At 37.7% G+C, this 17081-nt stretch overlaps 1 protein-coding gene across 1 annotated transcript in view; it reads left to right on the top strand.

Annotated features, from left to right (window-relative positions):
- Cntn5 (contactin 5) overlaps window positions 1-17081 on the top strand; it is a 1166275-nt gene that overhangs the window by 251921 nt on the left and 897273 nt on the right. The window contains exon 2 of the mRNA XM_032911019.1: window positions 1461-1598. The gene's annotated coding sequence lies outside the window, so the exon portion shown is untranslated. The remainder of the gene's footprint in view (window positions 1-1460; window positions 1599-17081) is intronic.

The following is a 17081-nucleotide window of genomic DNA, read 5'->3' as shown; positions in this document are numbered from 1 at the left end:
ACTTAAGGGCTTATTTGTAAATCATTTTAATGTACTATAATTAACATGGTTTTAATATGTACAATTCCTCCTCCTTACCGATACAATTATTTTGTTTGTGGTAAATTGATTCATGAGAAATAAAAGTTATGCTAATCAGTAAATTCGTGAGTCCATATAAATAAAAATCCATGCCAATAAGTGTCAGGACACACCCTCCTCCTTTCTGATTTGCAGTCCACACTGTCACTGGGGATGTAGTAGGGTTGACTCGACAGCTGCTCACTTAGACCACAGCAGGGCTGGGAATGGAGAGAAAACAGATCTGAGACTGCAGAGGGCCAAGCAATATGATTTAGAAACCAGCAGAATCCAGAGGAACAATGAGAAGTCCGGAACGGCTGGCAACTCTGCAGTTTAGACTACCGGGAAAATGGCTGCTCCTATGGGACGAAATGAAACCAGAAGGGGAACCAATGACGGTGAAGATAGTTTTCCAGAACGGCCAGAAACACGTGTGCAAAGTACAGAAAGAGTAATGGGTAAATTTCAGGTGTGCAAATGAAGGCAGCCATTGTCTTTTGTAGGAAGTGGTTTTTGGTAAATGAATTTATGGACAGTTGAAGGAGTGCACAGCGATAAGAATATACGGCAATTAATTTTGAGTCATGTCGACAGGTTCCCAGACCTTTCTTTGATCAGTCTGAGAATGAAAATGAAACTGTTTCTGGCTGAGGTTTATTTGCTAATCAGTTGAGGGTAAGAAGCAGATCTCTTTGAGGAAGATGGGCCATATCTGATCACCTGAAAGCAGACTGTCTAACTACAAGACGAATGCTACCTCCCCTGACTTAAATCAACAATGGAAGTGTAAACCCTGACTATGACTGTGAGCTACTGATATTTGGGTTCAAACTACCACATTAGTTCCTCACAGATGTTGATTACCATCTTAACACACTTTGAGTCTACCAAAAGCTTATTATATACGGAAAAATTTAATTTCATTAAATGGGAAATTTTACTAAAGAGTGAATTTCATTTAAATTGCTCAAAATCTCACACCTAAAAATTTATTGCAAGTCACCAGAGACCCAATGACTTAATAGCTCAAATAGTTTAAAATATCAAATACTTACTAGGCTTTTAAATCCCTTGAATAAAATACAAATTAAAAATTTTACAAATTCATAGGATAGCATAAAATATATCTCTTAAAAACCTGAGGAATTGTGAAAGTATGCATATAAAGGGATGTGCTAAATGATCTCTTAACTATCATAATTATGTAAGAAAACTGAGCTAGATAAATATATCACATCAAAAACTATCATCTTTTGTATATGTGAGTCAATCTTGAGATTCAAAGTATAAATAAATAGAGTCACAGCACATAATATTTAATAAAAATATGGGCTTAGATTAAATGAAAACATTTCAGAGGATTATTTTTACTCATATTCACAACACTTTCTTCACAGGTATTTTTAGAAGACTGCTATTTAATGCTATTCAAGTTCTGCCAAGTATCATTTCTGCATGACGACCACAAAAGGATTACTTTACAGAATCTACTGCCATTTTGAAGAGTGTGATTTTGACCCTGATTCAGAAAACAGGTACAGCGTTATCTTCTCTTTAATCAATTCCACTGCAAACATAGATGTTGACTGCAACTCAGGGCTGGAAAGCTGTGTGTGTCCTTTCTGCAGCTTCTCTGTCAAGGGACTGCCTTCATATGCTAAGGTTTAATATGTTCCCAAATTGAGTGGGTATTTTATGTTTGAACTAAAAATACTTTCTTTGGGTATGAATGAGCACTAGGATATCACAGAAATTTTGTAGTCCAAAATAACCCACAATTATTTTTTTATTTTTATTTTTATTTTTATTTTTTTTTTTTTTTTTTGCGTGCGAGTGAAAGGTAGACCCTGGGCCTTGCTTCTTCCCAGTCAGTGTCTGACGTGTTGGTAGGAGGATTTTATGCTTGTTGGTTTGTTTCAGTTTCAAGACAGTGATTAAGTTAGGACAGCAGGATGTCACAGGCAAAGGGAGGTATTCTTGTCTACCAGGGCCAGCCAGGCATCTCCTGCACAAAACGAGGCATGCTCTTTGTTCAAGAGTGCTGCATTATTTGCATGGCACTCATCATTGCATGTCACAAAATATTAATCATACTTGTTTATTGTGAAATTATTTATTTTGACTTAGTAATGATTCTTAAAATGGGAATACTACAAATGCATGAATAAACAGATGTCTAATACCCATAACTAAGTAGGTACCAACGGGCTGTTTCAAATCAAAGTTGCTTGGCATGCTCTGTCTCAGTGCCAATGAGACATACTTTTAAGTAATCACTATGGAAGTTTTAAAGTACACGGAGAATGAATTATTCTTGTTGTCTTAGTGTTTATAAAATAGTACTATATCAATTTAATTTAAAGGTTTACCTTCTTTGAGTGATAAATTGATTCAAAATAGTAGATGTTTGTTTCCCAGTCTATTCTACAGATTCAAAATGTTCAAGTGCGTAATAGAAGCGGGGAAATGACAAAACTTAAGATTCATTCTATGCTAGAGGGTAGGGTGACATGTTGTTCAAGAATTTAACTAGGCCTTGAGAGCAACATGAAAATTCTGGAGTGTTGTTTAGAGAAGTTTATATTTCTCCAAACTTTCATGATAAATTATAATAATCCACCTGTTGATTATAAACCCTATCTAAACATGTATTGATCAAGTAAATCTGTTAAGTAAAGCAACCATGACTTTTATTCTTTTCAAAAGATAAAATAGAAAAGTAAATAGGAAACCCAGAGGAGAAAGGACAGGGAAAGTGACAGAATGTTTTTGATACGACTCAACAAATCATGGAAGAGGGACACAACTTTCCCACGAATTAGCATACCATTTTGCTGTAAATTGGAAAGACTTGAAGACAAATTTAGTCATCATAATCTGGCCTACTGTAAACATAATCCCAGATTAAGTCTCAGACACAAAATATAGTTAAATAAGTTCAGTCATCTACATTCCTTATACTAATATAAACCTATGGGGTGGTGTTATTTTTCTGCGTAACATTTTACTTAATTTAAGCATAAGAACATTTTAGTAAATCAAACCCCATATTATATTTCTACTTCTCAGAGATCTATGAACATTAAATGGTATCTGAGCTCCTTAGTTTGGCTTGGCAAGGAGAGAAATAAATTATTTATGGAGCTTGTGAAGTTCAGAAAAAGTGAGAGAATACCACACAGCTGCCGTGGGGTGAGGGAGAATCCAATGCTAACATACACATGGGTGAATGGAGTTTCGGTTTAGGCTAGACATATTAACAGCAGAAGTAAGATGTTGGGAGTGTCTTGAACAACTGTGACTCGTACATTGTCTTAGATGCCAACTGAAATGTATTCAATTTGTGGAGGTCAACAAAAGTCTAATTAGAGGTTGAGAAGAGGCTTTCCGATCTATTATTAATTACACTAAAGGTTGAGAAGGAGGATGTGAAGCTCCAGTCACTGAACAGGAAACCCATGGATCCTGGCTCGGCAGAGGACACAGTTCACTCTGTTCATGTCACTCTTTCTACTTTTCTGAGCCACTAATTGAAACGCACATCAGTAGATTTGAAATGTTCTAAACAAACGAGTTGGACTGAACAGTCCAAAGAGGCATAAGTGAATTAGAATTGATGAGTCTGAAGAGATTGGGTGACAGTGTCACATCAAATAAAGTCCTCTTCATCCACAGACATGCATGTCATCTGTCTCTGCAACCACTAAAAACATTCAGGGGACTCATTGACAGTTCATCTTGACAAGACCAACTAAGCCATTATAAGAGGTAACGCATATTAAAAGGGGTCCCGAGTTCAGTCTCTGAGAATAAAATACTTCCCTTGGTAACTTACACAACTGTCTCTAGCAGTCATTGGCCCAGACCCAACAAGGAGAGTTCCTTCCATTAGAGAGAGGCCCCTGGGACTCTGGGGTTATAGATTTTCAGAATTGGCAGGATTGTTCATTACCTAATGAAAGTTAGAAGGATATTACCATATAGCTAGAGGTACGGTGGATGAGGATGGGAAAGTGCAATGGGCCCCAAAATTCAAACTAAAGAATTTAGATTTATTAGTAATGCTTTTGAAAATATTTGGTAGAAATTACAGGCATGTATTTGTTAATTGTATGTTCTGTGTATATGTGAACACCAATCTAACTTGTGAACATGTACACAGTGTATAATACATAATATTAAATTAGAAGGAGCATACATGGAATCAGTGAATATCAGGATATATCAGAAATTTCAGGAACCACGATAGTCTCCTCAGATGTGCTTCAAGAACAAATGGGAACTGTGACTTTTAGTTGTAAAGGAGGAAGTAGTGGTCTCTTACACAAAATTTATGCAACACCATGTTCAGAACTTATTTGGGAGGGTATGCTATATGAATCCATAATTTTAACTTTATGAAATGTGGTTATTTGCTTTTAACTATAGTTGGAGTTTGTTTTACAAAATCTTGGCTTTGAACTACTTAATTAAAATTTTATTACCTGAAATATGTGATATTATCTAGCTAGATCAATGCAAAAAGAATTATTTCTTAAGTTACTGACGAGTTGATATGAAATATTTTATATCATGAAGTTAATCAGTTTCCCAAATCAACATTTTTCTCTCTGTTGGTTGTGTATGAGAAGATGGATTCAGTGAAGTTAGTCTTAGTTTGACCATGAGCATCTTCACTGATGCTATCTTGGAAAATAAATGTTCCTCAGTTGGAATTAAGGTTGAGAAAGAAAGTGTGATTTACCTATAGGAAGAAGAGGGAGAAGGAAATTGGGGGTGAAGAAGTGACAGAGTACCCATCATTTATGGAACAAAGTCTTTTGAAAAATTATGATACACGGCTATAAATTCTTTCCATATGATCATCGCAGCTACTATAAGGCTATGCCAAGCTATCATGCAGGATGTGATGTACCCTCAGTAACTAAGAGTCATACTTAAATAGTATGAATATAATATGCAAGAACCATTGAAACACAATACCACCAAAATGGTGAGGGTTATTAAAGAACTTGCCATAAAGTCGCATGACTTATGTTAAGTCTCTAGAAATGAACTGGTTGAAAGGAAACAAATGACTCACCTAAGTTGCCTTCCAGCCATACAAGCATGCACGTACATGCACACACACACACACACACACACACACACACACACACACACACACACACACACTCTTCGCTTTTTTTAAACAGAAATGTTTACATTTCAATTGTGTAAAATGTTTCTACATATTTTCATGATCAGGAAGAACATCTTTGAAGAGAAAAATTCAAAAAGAGTGTTCTGGAACAAAATTTGCTATCAGTTTCTATCCAATCCTGTGTACATACAGCCAATGGATGAAACCAGGCTGGCCAGAGACATGACATTTTCCAGGCCATTTCACAGTGTATCCGGGGCTTTATTTCTGTCAGTAGATGAGTCTACAATGATGCCAATCTTTTTGTTTTAGAACTGAGAGTGAATTCTAAATGTCTTATTTCTTAAAAAAGCTCGTGCATTTTCTATATGTTTTGAAATATCAATGACACATGGAAAGATTACCGCTTAGGAAGAAGAAATACCTTTGGCTGTGTCTCTAGTATAATTTTGCCATCTGTAGAAACCCCAGTTGTTGTGTTAACTTTTTTGAGCCTCGGAGTTTCTACACTTACACAAGTGGATCATGCCTTATTTTTAGAAGAGGTGTGAGAAGATGGACTAGAGCATATCTATAACCACATCTATGTATACACAGTGACATATACATATAATGTAGACATTTTGAGTTTGGTATGAAGAAATTGTTTAACAGATGGTTGCACTGTGAAAAAATAAGTATGATGGTCTTTAACTCACCAAGAAGAAAACTTTCCTGAGATTATGATAACATATTAAGGAAAGGAAGAGAAGAAAAACTGAGAAAGAGAAAGAGAAACATGTAAGGGAGAAAAGGGAGGGAGGGGAGAAAAGATAATAAGGAAAGAGAAGAGGAGAGAGGATGGGAACGAAAAACAGAAAGAAAGGAAGAAGAGAGGAAAATCGATGTCCCCCTTTCTTGGCATTAGTCGTTCCTTCAACAACTTCTCGGAGCACTGAGGGATGGACAGCAGCAAGCAAAGGTCATGCTTGAGAAGGACCTGTCACAGAAGGATTTCCATGCAGTGGCAGTTGATGCTGTCCCAGCTGTAATGCCCAGTGCCAGGAGCTGTGTGTGCTCTCTGCAAAGTTACCTACAATTCCCATGTGTGCCCTTTACCAGAGTTACCTACAGTTCTAGCTCTGACAGAAACCTGATTGTGTTCTTTCCTCATATTTGTGTGTTCAGCAATTGTAGCAGCTATAAACCACCTGTTTAAATGTCCTTCTTGTTTAATCACCTTAACAAAGAAAGTTGACTAAAAACTGCCACACAAACCCTACACACATTATATATTCATAGAGCACACAGAAATGTCCGAAGCTACACAGCCTTCTCTGATTCAAAGTTTTACCTCATTTTTCTCATTTTGCTTTGCTATGACTTTGTTGCGTTAATATAATAAGATTCTTTTCAGTATGTTAAGTGGATAGGTCCATGATTCAATAGGTGGGAGCACTTGCCCAAGGTCCCTGTCTAACACCTTCACCATGCAGATTGCAACTGTGACTACACTTGCAAGGGAACTTATACCCCCAACTGTCCACTCTAGAACAAAATGAGTGCTTTATGAGTACACGTTGCACATGCATACTCAGGTACTTACACATACAGATATGCATAAAACATAAGTAAATAAATAAATAAAGAAACAAACAAATGAGACTGTTAAATATGTTAATTGAACAGGGAGGGGCCTAGGCAGGCCTTTGCATGACAATGGGAACCATAAAAATAGTTCAGTCTTATAAAACATAATGGAAAAACAAAATGATAGATGACAGGAGAAGAGTGAGGAGGAAGGTACTGTCCCTTGCCTGCATAAGTGACACTTTAAGTGTAAAGCCAAATAAAATTAAATTATTCGATTTGCTGTTCAAAATATGGCTTGATTTAGACATGAACATCTTGATATGAAAAGCAAAATTTTAAATTAGAAGGTAATACTTATATCAACTCAACCCATAGAAAGATATTTTTAAGTCTATAGTTGCACAGGATAAAAATGAAAAGAAAGACTGTATTAACTTGACCTACATGTGTGTCTGTCCACCATGTGAGTGCAGTGCCCCTGGAGGCCAAAAGGTGGCAACATATTACTTAAGACTAGAGTTACAGGTGGTTGTGTGCTGCTATTTAGGTGTGAGAATCAGAGCCATCTTCTGAATGAGCAGCCTTGGCTTTTAACCACAGAGCCAATTCACCAGCCCCTCCTTTTCACAATTTTGTGAAGGACAGAGATGGGAGAACTTATATTCAAATGCAAATAGGAAAACTGATGGGTATGTCTGTAGAGAAACTGATGATTCTAACTGTGTAGGCCCCAGGTCTCTTTGAAATAACGACTCAGTGTCTGAACAAACAAAAAGCAGAGTTAAACTTAACGTATGTGGAGAGTCCAGGACTGGTGGTACTGTTGGAAGAAAAAGGTTCCAGTGCAGATGGAATCTTACTGGTAGTGGTCTAGCTTAGCACACTGTTAGACAGTGTGACCTGAGGCTCAACCATGGAAACTGGAGCTGGAAAATCTGCTCAGTGGTTGAGTTTTCATCCCAGGATCAGTGCCAGCTTCCAACTACCTGCAACTCCAGTTCCTAGACATCTGACATGGCTTCCAGAGACCCCTGTATACAGGTACAAACTCATGCACACATGCACACACACACATAAACGTACATACACAGACACATAGACATACAGACGCATCCACCTCACCCACACATACTCACGCGAACATTTATCAATACAAATAAAAATTTCAAAAAAAAGTGGAAACTTGCTTGTTAATATTATTCCCCTAAAACAACAGCCTCTCCCTTCATTTCTCCCCCCTCATTAACATATATGCATTTCGTTTGCTATAATTTAGGAGCAGGTACTGCTTGCTGATTTTTAGAGTCCAGTTCATATTTGGAAATATTTTGTCCTCAAAACCTGACACATCTTTTAAATGATGAGTGGTAGCACTCACTGTTCTGAGCCAACCCTGTCCTGTCCTCATGACTGACTGCCATAAAGCAGCACTCTGTGTTCTATATGAATACTAGTTTAAGCCCATTTCTTGTTTCCATTTAACTCATATTCTTCTGGGCCGGTTTATTTCCTGCTCATAACAAGTGGGAAGAAACTTCTTCCACAAGAGGCTTTTGTTCACATGTGACACGGGTGACTGATGAGGTGATGAAATAGTGACTTTTCAAGGAAACAGAGGCCCCGGGGATTTGAGGTTCCTTACAAAAGTGGTCAGTGTCCTCTCACCCATGGGCAGAGCTCCGCAAGGCTTAGCATGGTGCTGATAACTTCTGTACACTCTACAGACAACCTCCTTTTTGGGAATCAAATTCTTCCCACTATAACTATACTTTTGAAGTTAAAAAGTTAAAGCATTAAGCATTTCATAGATAAATGCTTAATATAGCTCAGTATTAGCTTGCTATTTAGGATGTGTACTTTGGGGGCTGGAAAGGTGGCTCTGTGGTTAAAAGCACATTTTTCCTCTTTCAAAGGGCCCGTGTTCTGTTCCCAGAACCCACAGGGAGGCTTACAACTGCATGCAGTTCCATGGCATCTGATGTCCTCTCTAACCTTTGTGGGCACCAAGCACACATGCGTACATGGAAGTAGAACAGTCATACACATGAAAAATTAGTATTTTATTTCCAAGATACATAACACCAAGCTAACATGAGACACAGGAACTACTGCATTTTCCCTGACAGAAATAAGTGGAAAGTCACCCTTGTGCATGTATGACATGACAGTTAATTGTACCACTCAAAGACTCCAGTGATGCATGCAAGAGGAAACACGCAGGAGTGGAAATATTTCCCGGAGACAGGTCTTCCGGGTGACAGAATCCTCGCTAGTACTTTCCAGCACGGTTAAAAAGGGATTTTCACATTATTCTCCTCATTGTAATCATTTTTCTCTTTTTAGAAGGAAATTTTAAAACTGTTATAGTCTCAATTCTAGGGATGAGAACATTGTCATCATCAACTAATCAAATACCCCCATTTCATTTTTTGTCCCTAGATACCCAATCAATCCACTTATATTCTCTTTGACATACATACACATAGATTCATACAGGTGAACTTTGCCCTTTTTACATTTTTAATTTTATTTAATATGGATGTGTGTTTTGCTTGCATGTATGTTCATACACCATGAATATTCCTGGTGCTCTCAGTGGACAGAGGAGAGCATCTGATCACCTTTGGGATTTACAAAGGTTGTAAGCTATTATATGGGTTTGGGGACTTGAACTTGTGTCCTATGAAAGACCATGCACAGCTCTTAACTGCTGAGCTAACTCACATTCCCAAACTTCGCCCTTTTGTCAGAAAATCTTTTCTGTCAAGGATGAGATCAAGTCCTTGACGTAAACAAAAGCAAAGGGCTAACACACACCAGTGCTTTTGTAGTGAGAGGAATACTCTTTCTACTTAGAACTTTGAAGATTCTCACCCACGACCACATATATTCTCAAAAATGAGCTGTAACAGATGTTATCGTCTAGCTCCTCATTGCCTCACAATATAATAATAGATTACAAAAATATAGCTGGCTCCCACAAATAGACACCCATCTATTCTGAATTGAGAATTAAGTCACCCGCCTCATGCTGGCCACCAGAAGACAGGGAACATATGAAACAATTCTACATGCAAAGCAACTGAGAAACATTTCATAAAGTAGCAAATAACTGGAAAGTCACTGACAAAACATATATGCCTAAGCCATGTGCTTAACAATGTAATATTATCTGAGTTTGTATTATCCCAAATGTATCCTACATGTATCCTACATGTATAGGTAGATACATGTGTGGGTAGGATCCTTGAATTGACCTGTGTTATGAAAGCAATATAGAAGACAAATTGACAAATTTCAGTATAAAATGTGCCCAGTAGTTTATTAATATTCCATTTATTTAGCTTCAACTTAAAATGAGAACATCAAAATAAATAACATAAAATATATGAATAGAATTAAATTTTTCTCTCCTTTCCTTCCTATGGATAGTTCATACAAAATTTAATATTATATGTAGTGCATATATATATATATATCTTACACATTTATATTAAATTTGGATGGCATTAGATATTTCGGTAGTATTGTGCCATTATGAACTTTAAAAGCAATAATAAAAACTGATGTATTCAGTTTATTTTATAAAATTGGCTTATACTAAATTTAAGGAATAGGGCAATAGATACTAACTTTCTCAAATGAGCCAATGCTTCCAACAAAGTGAAGCATAAGTTACATGGAGTCTTCATTTGTTTATTTCTCTTTTCTTCTTGAGGTAAGTTCTCAGGTCATTCAGGATAGCCTTGTACCCACCATGTAGTCAAGAAAATCCTGACCCTCCTTGCCTCACCCTTACAACTTTCGAGATCACATGTGTGTGGTATGTACCACTTTGAGACTGATCTGCATTTCTGAATGTCCCTTTGGAAATCACTCATACTCTATTCTGTCCTACCTAAAGTTGCCCAAGTCATCTTGAGCATGAAGCTTGGATAAATAGAAGCATTTTCTTTTATTAGATATATTAGATTCTAATTCACATTCTAGTTCGGATTAACACTGCTTCTGCTTTGTTTGATTTGTGTAAACACAGTGACCCTCAGATCTTTAACTAAAATAACAGAATGTCAAGTGGCCATAATTCACTCCCTTCCCAAGAAATGTTTTCACTGAAAGTCTTACTCAGGTACACCAGAGTTATTTCACCAACCATTTCGAAAACTGATTTTTAAGAAGTCCTGTACACTTTATGATAGCAGAAGTCAGCATTTGCTTACAAGTAAAAGAAATGCTTCTGCAAATATACTTCACAACAATCACTAACTCAAGATTGAGCCTTATGTATAATATCCGGAAGCTGGAAAAAACCCAGATGTCCTTCAACAGAGGATACAGAAAATGTGGTACATCTACACAATGAAGTACTACTCAGCTATTGAAAACAATGACTTCATGAAATTCTTAGGCAAATGGATGGAACTAGAAAATATTATCTTGAATGAGGTAAACCAGTCAAAAAGACCACACATGCAACTCACCGATAAGTGGCTATTAGCCCAAAAGCTCAGAGTACCCAAGAAACAATTCACAGATCATACAAAGCTCAAAAAGGAAGAGCAAAGTGTGGATGTTTCAGTATTTCTTAGAAGGGGGAACAAAATACTCAAAGGAGGTAGAGGGTGGGAGGGACTTGGACAGAAAAAGAGGAGGGGCAGAGGAAAAGGTGTCAGGATCAGATATGGGAGGAGACTGGAATGATATAAAGAGGGTCAGGGAATTGAACAGAGGTGAGTAGCAATGGGGGATGGGGAACTGGGGGTAGCCACCAGCAAGTTCCAGATGCCAGGAATGCCAGAGGCTCCCAGGACCCAAAGGGGATGAGATTAGTTGAAATGTCCAACAAAGGAGAGGGAGAACCTGTTGAGACCATATCCAGAGGTTAGACAAGGTCCCAGGTTAGGGGATTGGGCCACCACTCATCTCCAAATTTTTAACCCAGAATGGTTCTTGTCTAAAGGAAAAATGGGGACAGAGTGTGTAGCAGAGACTGAAGGAAAGGCCTTCCAGAGACTGCCCCACCTGGAGATCCACCCCATATGCAGCCAGCAAACCCAGTCACTATTGCTGATGCCAAGATGTGCTGGCTGACAGCAGCCTATTATAGCTGTCTCCTGAGAGGCTCTGCCAGAGCCTGAAAAATACAGAGGCAGATGCTCCCAGCCAACCATTGGACTGAGCATGGGGACCCCAATGGAAAGGTTAGAGAAATGACTGAAGAAGCTAAGGGTTTGCAACCCCAACAGAAGAACAACAATATCAACCAACCAACCCCCACCTCCTGGAACTCCCAGGGACTAAACCACCAACCAAAAAGTGCACTTGGAGGTACGCATGACTCCAGCTTCATATGTAGCAGAGGATGGCATTGTCTGGCATCAATGGGAGGAGAGGCCCTTGGTCCTGTGAAGGCTTAATTCTCCAGTGTAGGGGAATGCCAGGGCAGTGAGGTGGGAGTCAGTGGATGGGTGGGGGAGCATCCTCACAGAAGCAAGGGGGATGGGATGGAGGGTTCCGGAGGGGAAACATGGAAAGGGGATAACATGAAATATAAATACATAAAATAGCCAATGAAAAATGAATTAAAATCTCAAAGAAAGAGAGATTGTTTCCAACCTGTGTCTGGATAAGAAGACTGACTTTAGCAGTATTCGACACAGGCCTAAGCAGATTTCTATAATGCTCTTGAAAACTCAGAAGCAGAAATGGAGCAAGGCAGTGCAATAGCCTATGAACCACTGAGCTGGGAAAATGCCAGTGAACTCACCAGCTGTCTAACATGGCTATAAGAGAACAATAGAAGAATTGCGGTGGATGCAAGAATGGGATCTACCCATCCACTCTAGTGCTATAATTAACTAGGGTCATGTTCTGGCCTGTAAATGCACACTGAGACTTAGGATGGATTTATGAATCAAATACTTGTATGTGACTTCTTCACTTTAAATCTAATATTGTTCTTAAAGTAACTAGAACTCTTCAATTGACTTTGTCATTCACTTTATTAAAAGTATATGAAGATATTATAATGTGCACAAGTGCATTCAATCAATTCCCCTTAAATTATTGCATCTACCCACTCAAGGTTGAGGAGAGTTCAATGAAATATTTTTCATTCAAATTAGCATAAAAACTAGAAAATGGATCATAGATATAGAAAAATAATGAAAAATAAATAATTTTTGGATGAGTGTCACTGTTTTATTGAAGTTTTAGTGTTTGCTGATGAATTATATAATGTTTACAACAAACAAAATAATTTATGTCTGAGATAGTGCAATGTAGGCATTGCCTTTACAACCACAAGCATAATTTCTCCCTAATAAGATTGGGAGGATGCCAATCAAAGCAGGTGTGGGATAGAGTTAAAGAAACTCACTTTCAGGTGAAGTTGCCACACGGTGACGATGGCGGAGTAATGATGCTATAAAGCCATGTGATGCCATGGGGTACATTGAGCCATGGGACACAGGAGCTTAAGTCACAAGAAAGCTGAGTTGCCTTGAGATAAGATGCTTGAAGTCTTCATTGGTGCAACCTACAAGCCAGGAAAACAAATTTAATATGGAAGAATTAATGCACCATGCAGGTTACAGAGAAAAAAGAGATGGGCCAAAGAAAGAGCAGCTGCAGAACCTGAAGAAATAATAATGAAGTATGAGGGTGGAGGGGACGCCTAACTGTAGTACTGGAGAAGAAAGAGAACAGCCACGCCTGCTCTAGGTAGGGCATTTGTCACCAGAAAACCCAGGAGTCTGAGTGCCAAGTCTGCTCTTTCAAACTAAATGACCTGTCTAAAGCTTTCATTTTCTCTGCTTCCACAGAAAGGAGGAGAACAAATCAGGGCATGCCGAGGTGAAAACTTAGAATTTACATTGATTAGATCTTGATGTTGATATCAAAAACTATTGTCACGGGACAGTTAGGACCAAATAGGAGGAGTGAAGAGAAAAAGTAGGGAGACTTCTATCTAAAATAATAACTTCCATACTAGTGATCATAGTTATAATGTCCATTATTGAATTAAAATATCAATCACCTACTTCTATTGTGAACATTTACAAGACTACAAAATATAAATGTATCAAAAATGTCTTTGGGTGGAACATTCGCATTTTCCATAGGATGTTCGACTCGCTTCTGGTTTTGCTGGAAGTCATCTGCAGTTTGGCTTTCCTGTTAAATAATCCAGCAAATCTCTCTCACCAGGGATGAGTATTAGAACACTTGGGGCCTTTGAAAGGATTTAACTACAGCCTTCAATAGTAGATGTGCATTACACCTTTTCTAAAGTAAAGCCCAACAGTGAATAAAATAAAATTTTAATCATGTATAATAATGAGAAGAGAAGCTTTTTAGTGGAAGAGTTTATATTCCATTGAATGTCCAAAATGAACTGAAGAACTCCCAGCATTTTAACGTATATGGACAACTAAATATTACCACATTGATTTAGAACAAATATGAATATGTCTTAGAAAATAAGATGTATTTCCCCTTAATACAATATTTAAAATCTGTGCTTAAATAAAACATGTGAATACAAATACTTAACGTTACTTGTGTCTGTTGGTATTATTTCTGGCCTATGTTTTTGTAGCTTGATTCTTTTTCTCATCAGAACAAGACAGTCTGCAAATGCAGAACGATGGGCATTTGCCACCAGAAAACACAAACTTGAGTGCCAAGTCTGCTCTTACAAACTGAATGGCCTGTCCAAAGCTTTCATTTTCTCTAGTTTGACAGAAAGGAGGAGAACAAATCAGGGCATCTAGGTTGGTGGCTCACTGTGGAGTACAGGGCTTGGTGATCTATAAACATCACACCCTGTACTTTTTGGAAAGTAAAAGCATTTTAGCTGTAAACAATGGATAAGAAAAGTGGAAACCAAAGCCTTCAATTGAGCTTTGCAAAAACTGACTTGTTTTGAAGGTCAAGAACGAGTTTCTGTTGAATTATTAGGTGGGGAAAACCAGAGTGGGTGAACAGTTATGAAGCATGCTTTCAGCTCAGTGTTTACTTGCAAGTTTAAATATTTAAGTGAGAAACTGTGAGTGTGGCCAGGGCCGGTGGCATGTGCCTGTAATCCTAACAACTGAGAGATGGAAACATACAGACTTGAGGCATTCCAGGCCAAAGCAAACTATTGGAAATCTAGAAAGAAGGAAAAAAAAGAGATAAGGAAGGAAGGGAGAGAGGGAGGAGGAGGGAGGAAAGAAAGAGAATGAAAGACAGGAAGGAAGACAGACAAACAGACAGAATAAAGGAATCCTTATATGATTGCCATCAAGAAATCATTATAGTTGTCGAAATTAATACAGTGGCAAATCCAGAGTGTGGTTTTGAGTATGACGGGAGAGTGTTTCACTCTACTTTATAAAATAAGCATCCAAAATACCTAGACATAGAGTGATGGTTTCTACTGTTTGCCATGCTGATATGCCTAGTGTTTTAAATATTTATTAGTATCAGAAAAGGGATTGCAAAGATAGTCTTATGTTTAAGAGAAGAACTGTTACTTGCTAAAAATAATTTGAAATGTTATAGTTTGATTGTAGTTTTCCTTAAATCACTTTTATGATTATATTCTGAGACAGCTGGCAGGCAAAGGACTAGTGGGTTGGAAGCTCAAATCAGGGCTATAAATGATAAGTTGTTAAACACTAAGGCTTTTACTAATATGAAAACAAATTAGGGTAATTATTTTAAAAATTATACTTCATGAGAGTAAAAGTTAACTCATTTTCTTATCATATAAAAAGCAGATAGGACTAAGAATTTTAAAGAAATGATTTGACTGTCCAAATTCAGTTATTGTTCTCTTTATTTTGAAGAGACTAAAAAATATTTGTATGAACAAAATTGGCACATTTAAGCTTCCTGCTGTGGTGTTAGCAAATGTACTAGTAAGTGGTTCTAAGGAAAAAAATGTTTTCTGTGAGAAAACCCAATTGAAAGAAAGTACAAGTTCAAACGAGCTCAAAAGACAAAGTTTAATAATGAGAACAGACCAGTGGGTTGCTATGTTTCAATCTTCAGGAAACCTGGCTGCAGAAGTATGGACAGGAATTCTGTCCAGAATGAAGACTGCTGGGTGCCCCGCGGTGGGTCTGCTCTTGTCAGGCACCATCTGCTGTGGAGGTATTAGTCACCTGCAAAGCTGAGAGAGGAGAGCAGGGAATGATGAATCTTTATCACCTGGGAAATGATGGCAGAAATTAGGGCTGTGTGCTCTGGGGAGAAGGAGATTTAGACAGAAACAATATGCGTGTCCTCGGCTGGTAGAAAACATTGTCTCCGGAAGAAGACTTCTGCACACAACTGTGTTAGTCCAAAGAGTAACACCTCCTCCCAGCAGTGGTTGTCAGAAAGGTCAGCTCTGCATTATCAAACAATCCCTATCCCTTTTACTTAGATTTAGTGAGTACTTCCCTATCAAAAATATCTTTTCGTAAAGAAAAATGTGGGGCTAGGATTTTTAAGACTATTTTTAACACTTAAGATCTTTGATTTTGTCAATTGAAAGCACCGAAAATAGTATTGTTTAAGCTTTAGTGTCGTCTTGAAAATTGACTGACATAATTTACAAGTTTTATTTTGTCTTGCCTCTGTTTCTATTTCTATTACATGCACAATCTTGAATCTGTTGTGGGTTTTAGTGGTGAAAAACTCTTTTGCAAGGGACCATAAGAGGTGGCACAAAACCACCTATGACACTGGTTCGAGGACATCTAATGTCTCCTTCTGGACTCCATATGAATTCTTAAACACAAGGCATACACAAACACAAATACACGCACACACACACACACACAAACACACACACACACAAATAGATAATAAAATAAATCTGCTTTTGAAATATTATGCATATATCTATCCACACATATATAAATGTATCCTACTATTAGAGTCTGCATAATTTAAGCTGCATAAGTAGGAAAATTTTCCCATGGCATGTTTTAGAAACCTTATTTTCTTAAAATTAAAAGTATCCAGTTAAAGGCACAGGTATTGATTTTGTAAACAGGACTTACATAGCTCACAGAATAAAGCAACAATTGACTACTGGAGTGAATCTTTTGACACTAAAAAGGTCTTTACAGCAATAGACACAGCAGAGTAAAGAGAAAGCCCAAGGTGGGAAAGAATTTTTGTCCACTATATACCTGAGAGAGGTTTAATTTAAGCTTATGCAACTAACTCAAAAATCTAATAATTAAGGAAATGAACAACCCAATTACAAAATCAGGCTATGATACTGGACAGAAACCACTCAATGGAAAAACATTTAAGGAATTGT

Source organism: Rattus rattus, chromosome 8 (assembly GCF_011064425.1).
Source record: "Rattus rattus isolate New Zealand chromosome 8, Rrattus_CSIRO_v1, whole genome shotgun sequence".
Lineage (NCBI taxonomy): Eukaryota > Metazoa > Chordata > Mammalia > Rodentia > Muridae > Rattus > Rattus rattus.
This window is presented reverse-complemented; position numbering and strand designations above follow the sequence as displayed.